Genomic DNA, 6,000 nt, shown 5'->3' with positions numbered 1-6,000 from the left:
TGTTTCTTTTACATTCTCGTAGATAATTTCCTGTAACTAGTATTTTTATATTAATGGAAGAATATACTGGGGCAAAAAAAAGGAAGACAAAGGTGGGGTTCTACTACTGTTCTCTTTTTGAAGGAGAAGCTGCAAGGAAAACTGGAAAAAATGCCTGCAGTCTCCAAATAGCATCCTTAAACTACAGACACAGAGTAAACCAAATACAACAAACCCATTGGGGTTTTTTATGCGTAGTCAACAGTGTCTGTTCCTTTGACACCAAATGTGGAAAACAGGCACAAACATTGTGCTAGATCCTGAATTAATTGTTTGAAATTATTTTCTCAATGTCTAAGATATTGAGTGTTTCTGAGTCAATTTCGAGCCCTTCATGTTATAGCTCAGAACAGGTTTTTTCAAATAATGTTAGGTTCAGTGAACTACAGCCCAAACACATCTTCATCAAATTTAGTACCTAGACCCACACCATGAGGCTAGCATGAAAAGAGTGTCAGGCTATTCAGGTGAGGGAAAAGCAAAGTTGGGAGTAGAGCCATCTAATCGTAACTGGACTAAAAGCCTGAGGAAACTGCCTTTTCATTTCTAACCTGCACTGTACAGTCGTGGAAGATGTGAAAGCTGTTAGAAAGTGGGTACAAACTGCTCTGCTTTGATCTATGTCTTTGCATAAGGACTGACAGTGGGACTGCAGTGACTGATAACACATTGTCTGCTCCATTTTCTCGTGCTGTGCTGGAGCCTCCTGTTCAAACACAGCCTCTCTCCCACCTCGTTTGCAAACCAAAGGGTTCAGTAGTGATAATAAATTGGTGCTATTACTGCATGGGCACAGTATCATTTATGTATCATCATCACAGTTGACTTCCATGTGCAAAAACATATTGAAGCTTGTCTCCTGTTAGCTGTGAATAATAGGTCTGTTGGGTGCTTACCAATAAGCCCCAGCCTTTAAACCTTTTGGGATCATCTGTTATTTCTCACATGCTGGTATCCTGAATTTTGGAACAGTTTGGCACTAAAGCGGGGATCTCTATTTGTTGTGTTTCAGTAGTAAATGAAGTTGTTCTCTCTCTGTGAAAGAAAGAGCAGTCTGACGGTCTGACTTAGCCAGAACCTGTGATAGAAAGCTTAGTGATCTTCCTTTGTCCAGCACAGAAAGATTCTGTTAAACAAAGATTTGTTTATTGCCAGCAGTTGATGGTGAGAATTATAAAACTAGTATGAGCCAGAAGAATTTATAAATTATAGAAGTCATGGAACATGATTTTTAGAAGGGCATTTAATTCCCGTTTTCCAGCTTGCCTGTTGTACCTTCGTGCTTCATTTCCTTTTTCTTCCTAAGAAATAACAAAAAGAAATATTTTAATGGAAAATGCAACCATTGCCTCTTCACAGCAAGCTTTACAGGTACAGCAGAGAAATAAAAACACATCAGGTGACTTTGAGGCTGTATTTCAACACTGATTAAACCAGCATTTTAATACTCATATCTTAATTTTAGGTTCCATTTTTAATTTCCTTTGAAATTTATTTACCTTTTGTAAGCCATTTGGATCAAACATTGAAGTGAAATTTCAGTTATCTTTAAGTTTACTAGGGACAACTTCAATTTCTGCATCTCTTATACCCTCACAACAAATTTTGAATTTTCAGTCTTTTCAGTCAAATTCAGGAAGAAAGAAATATATAGGAAAAATCTCCAAAACACCTGTTTTCCTGTGGGTTCCCAATGTGCCCAGTTTGTAACCTGTGAACTCAGGAGTTGATTTGAGGTGGAAAACATCTCAGAGGCTGTGGCAACTGACTCTGGGATTTTTTGATGCTTTTCAAGATTGAAGAAGTAATCATTGCAGCAGCAAACCCAGGCACTGGAAATGCAAGTCAGATCATAGAATAACAATCTGGCACAACAAGTGCAATGACACCAGAAAGCTCAGCTGGGGAATTTAGGTACTGGTTTTATTTTGAATAGGCTCTTCCAGAATTGTAGCAGAGTTGCCATTGGTCTTGTAACATTAGCAGAGCCTTGACAGTTTTAAAAAGCTGTGACTTTTTCCTCCTTCAAAAAGGTCGGCTGTGATAATACTGCAATGGACCGGAGACTAGTGCGAGACCAGTGACCATTCCATATCTGCCACACTGCCTGGCTGTAAGCTGTTGAGGACTATGAAATGCTGATAGTATTTTTTTTTTTAGATTACCTTGACTGAAATAAAAATGGCAGGAAGTCACCTGGATTCATCTAGGAAAGAGAACTCCAGATAAAAATTTTAGGATAGGAAAACAAATCTTAAACACTTCTAGATTTGCTTTTAAGTATACATATGATCAAAGAGAGAAGCTGGGAAAAGTAGGATAAACCTTATCTGAGGATGTTTATTCTACAGCTGTATACCTGAACTTGTAGTCACTTGAGTGGTACTTTGACCATATCTGTGTTTCTTTGCTGGCAATAATATTTCACAGAAGCGAATCAAAGCATTTGCTGTTACTGCAGCAGCCTCAGCAGAAATGTCCCGGAGCGTGCAGCACAGACGGGGAGCTTGTGATCAGACACTCACGGGTGATGAACTTGTGAATGGAGCCCCTGGAAGAAAACACAGGGCACTGCAGAGTTAACCTGGCAAGGACTGTTTCTCAGTGGGATCCCGCTGCTTTTCAGGGAGCTTTCTTTGCGAGCTGTGTTTTGGAGGAGCTGTGGGAGGGGGAGATGCTGCTGCTGCTGCTGCACGTTCAGTGCGAAGCCCGTGGCTGTGATAGGCTGAAGGGACATGCATACTCTGCCTATATATGCTGGCAACTGCATCCTCTCTGCTTTGTAGCTGTCACTGAGGAGCAAAGAAGGGCAGTGAGAAGGGCAGGGGAGAAGCAAAAACCTTACCAACTTGCTGTAAGTAACATTCTTTGTCCTTAAGTCTTTATGGTTATTAAATTGAAGTAGGTACATTTGGATTAATGCAACAATTGGTTATGTAGAGTGGGATCTCAGTTAATAAACAGCCAGCTTGTGTTAGTTTAGGGATGATGATAACAATAATAGCATTTATTTTTAATCTGTTTGCACAATGTAGTATGCACCTATTTTGTTGTGTTTGCTTTTTTTTATATCTGATGTGTGTCAGCTGTAACTGTTTATATGCATGCATGTAGAATCCCATGTATACAAAAGTTTGTACCTTGTCTTTCCAAGTACAGCAGTGCTTGCAATAATAAAGCAGAACTTGAGAAATTCTCTGCCAAATATTCTCAATAATTAAATTTCAAGATAAATTAAATGCATGACTTTTTTAGGGTGAAGTGTTCCTCAGAAATAACCCTTCCCCATCACTGTAGTAAGACCTCAGCAGGGAACATTGTGAGGTTGCAGACACTGTGCCAGTGACAGTAAATAAATACAGCCAGCAACTTCTGGAAAATGTAGTTCTTTAAATAAAATGCAGGGGCTATAGCATATACTCCTAATTCTTGACTAGTGCAAAGGTAGAGTACAGTGTAGATCCAGTTCCTTTTTACTTGTGCTGAAGTAGAATTCATCCTTCGGCTCTTTTTCTGGCGATATCCTATTGCCAGCAGGACAAGTTCAGCTTAACAGTGGCAACAGATGCAAAAACCTTCAGTTGGGTTCAGTAGCAGGAAGTTTTCGTGGCTTCAGTGGTGTCACTGAAACACCATGAGCCCTTAAATTACATTTTGGTCAGCAATAACCAGTTGGCAGAATAGAAAATGCACTTGACTCATATATTGGAAAGAGACACAGTTATAGCTGTATTTGCTCAAAAAAAGTAAAGTTTTAGGTGCTATTAATGTGTCTATGCATTCTTCCTGTCTGCATTTATAAACAGGAGCTGTTAAAAGATTTTATTTTGTTAGCTGTTGTTTATTTTAGTTTGATCAACTGGAGAAGAGGGAGATATAAAATTTTAATGCATCAAATATACCTCTCTCCTAATTTGCTCTTCTTTTACTCTTTTCCCTCTTTTTTTCTGCTTTTTCATCTTTTTTTCCCTTTTTCTTTCTCATAATGAATCTCCTGGTAGCATTTAGATATATTTTACATTCATATTTAGTAAATATGAAAAAACTCACCCAGATTCTAAAATCATAGACAATGCCTTTTAACAGAAATAATGAATAAGCTGAATGTTACCAACAAAACACTATACCTATAAATATCTTTAGTAATTACTTGTGTGTAAACTACTCATTCGTATGGTTCAGTTTCAGATAAAGTAGAATACTGCTGGCAAATGAACATACGCAATCTAAAGATGAACAACAATTTTCAGTAACTTCAGTAAAAGAAAATGTGTCTGTATTCTAATTTCAGTGCTCTGAGGTAGGAGTAGTTTAAAAAAAACAACAAAGGATCTGTCAACTTTAGATTGTGTAGTGTACTTGTCCTCTGACAAATTACAGCAAAATCAAAGACCAAGTAGTTTATATACGAATAAATAAAAAAAGATACACTGATATAATTTAAGGTTTAACATGGTTTTTCTTGGTTTTACCTGCAGTTTAGAGCAGAACTCAATCTTCTCCAGTAAAGTAGGATTTGATCAGAAGTATGCAGTGGTGACAATAGCCATTGATTCTTGCTGGGAACAAAAATGCTCAGGCAGAATATATGCTTGGTAAAATTGTATTTCATCAATCAGAGTGAGGCTGTCAATGAATTTGCATACAGGCTGCTCACAGTGTGGCAGAGGTTGATGGTTAGGCAGGGCATCTCCTGAGAAGCTGTGCTCTCCTCACTTGGGGTTCAGCTTGCAGATACTGAATATGCTGAAACTCATCCTGGGAGGTGTGGGATCTCTGAAAGTGTGGAGACTTTCTCACTCCTTAGAGGCCTTCAAGAAGATATACCACTATTAAATACTTTAGAAAGAGGCTTAGTTTATATGAAATTTCCCTTTAGTTTTGGAAACTTGGCTTGCATTATTTTGCAGTTTAAGTTCCTTCAAGCTAAGTGGATATTTTGACTGCATGCAGACTGTAACACTCATCCCTTCAGGAAGTACAGATTCTCTCAAACAGCATTTTCATTTTAAACCATAAGGCCTGAGTTCTCTGAAGTATTTTGCTTCTTAGAAAATCCCTATATTTAAAAAATATACTGCCATAGAGGGAAGGTCTCTCCCTATGCATTGTGTTGTTGCATTGTACATGAGCTTTATGTGCATACAAGAAGTAAAGATATTCTGTACTGGTAGAGAAATGAAGTAATTTGCATTTTGATAGTACTCACTAGTGAGCATTACAGTTGTCTGCTGGAGATGGCTTCCATAGCAAGTAGTACTTTCAAGCAGTGAAGTGAAATCTATAGCAAACAGTTCAGGAAGAGAATAAAAATAGGGATGAAAGGGTAAGTGGGTCTTGTCACTCACAGAGGAACAGATATAACATAGGAGGTGAAAAGGATGACCACTGTGTTCCTGCAAGGAGTATGCCTTCACAGTTACTCCATGAGATACATATATTACTGTACATAGTGGATTTTAGGAAGGAAGATGCATGAATAGAAAAAAGCAGATTTTTAATTTCTTGGTATTGCCTTTGGAGGAAAGAAGGGTTAAATACTTTGCTTCAGATTGAAGCAGTTTGACACACTTCACTGCACTGTAAGAGTATTAGAGATTAAGTAAATATTAGTTCATATCAATTTATAACAGTGCAACCACTGTAGCACATTTGGGATGAAAGGTTCAACCTTCAAATCTTAACATTTAAGCTTCCAGGTTCAGTTACTTCCATGCAAAACAGTGGATTTCCCCTGTAATTTAATTCTTTACCTGAATTTTGCTATTGCAACAGTGATTAATGACAGAAGCAGTGCAGCCAAAACAATCCTAGGATGAGCCAGTGAACCTCCTCTTCTTGGGAAGAAGTAAAATTACCCAATAACAAACAAGATCTTCACGATTAGACAAAATGTGTATTTTGTCAAATAGCAATAGACTAAACCCATGGAATGTGTATCTGATATTTAGATATAATATT

The 6,000-nt window shown here is 37.9% G+C and overlaps 1 protein-coding gene across 1 annotated transcript in view; it reads left to right on the top strand.

Moving 5' to 3' along the window:
* Window positions 1-2,832: 2,832 nt before the first annotated feature.
* DDC (dopa decarboxylase) overlaps window positions 2,833-6,000 on the top strand; it is a 52,182-nt gene continuing 49,014 nt past the window's right edge. Inside the window, exon 1 of the mRNA XM_030971653.1 lies at window positions 2,833-2,893. The gene's annotated coding sequence lies outside the window, so the exon portion shown is untranslated. The remainder of the gene's footprint in view (window positions 2,894-6,000) is intronic.

This window comes from Camarhynchus parvulus, chromosome 2 (genome assembly GCF_901933205.1).
Source record: "Camarhynchus parvulus chromosome 2, STF_HiC, whole genome shotgun sequence".
In the NCBI taxonomy this organism is placed as follows: domain Eukaryota; kingdom Metazoa; phylum Chordata; class Aves; order Passeriformes; family Thraupidae; genus Camarhynchus; species Camarhynchus parvulus.
This window is presented reverse-complemented; position numbering and strand designations above follow the sequence as displayed.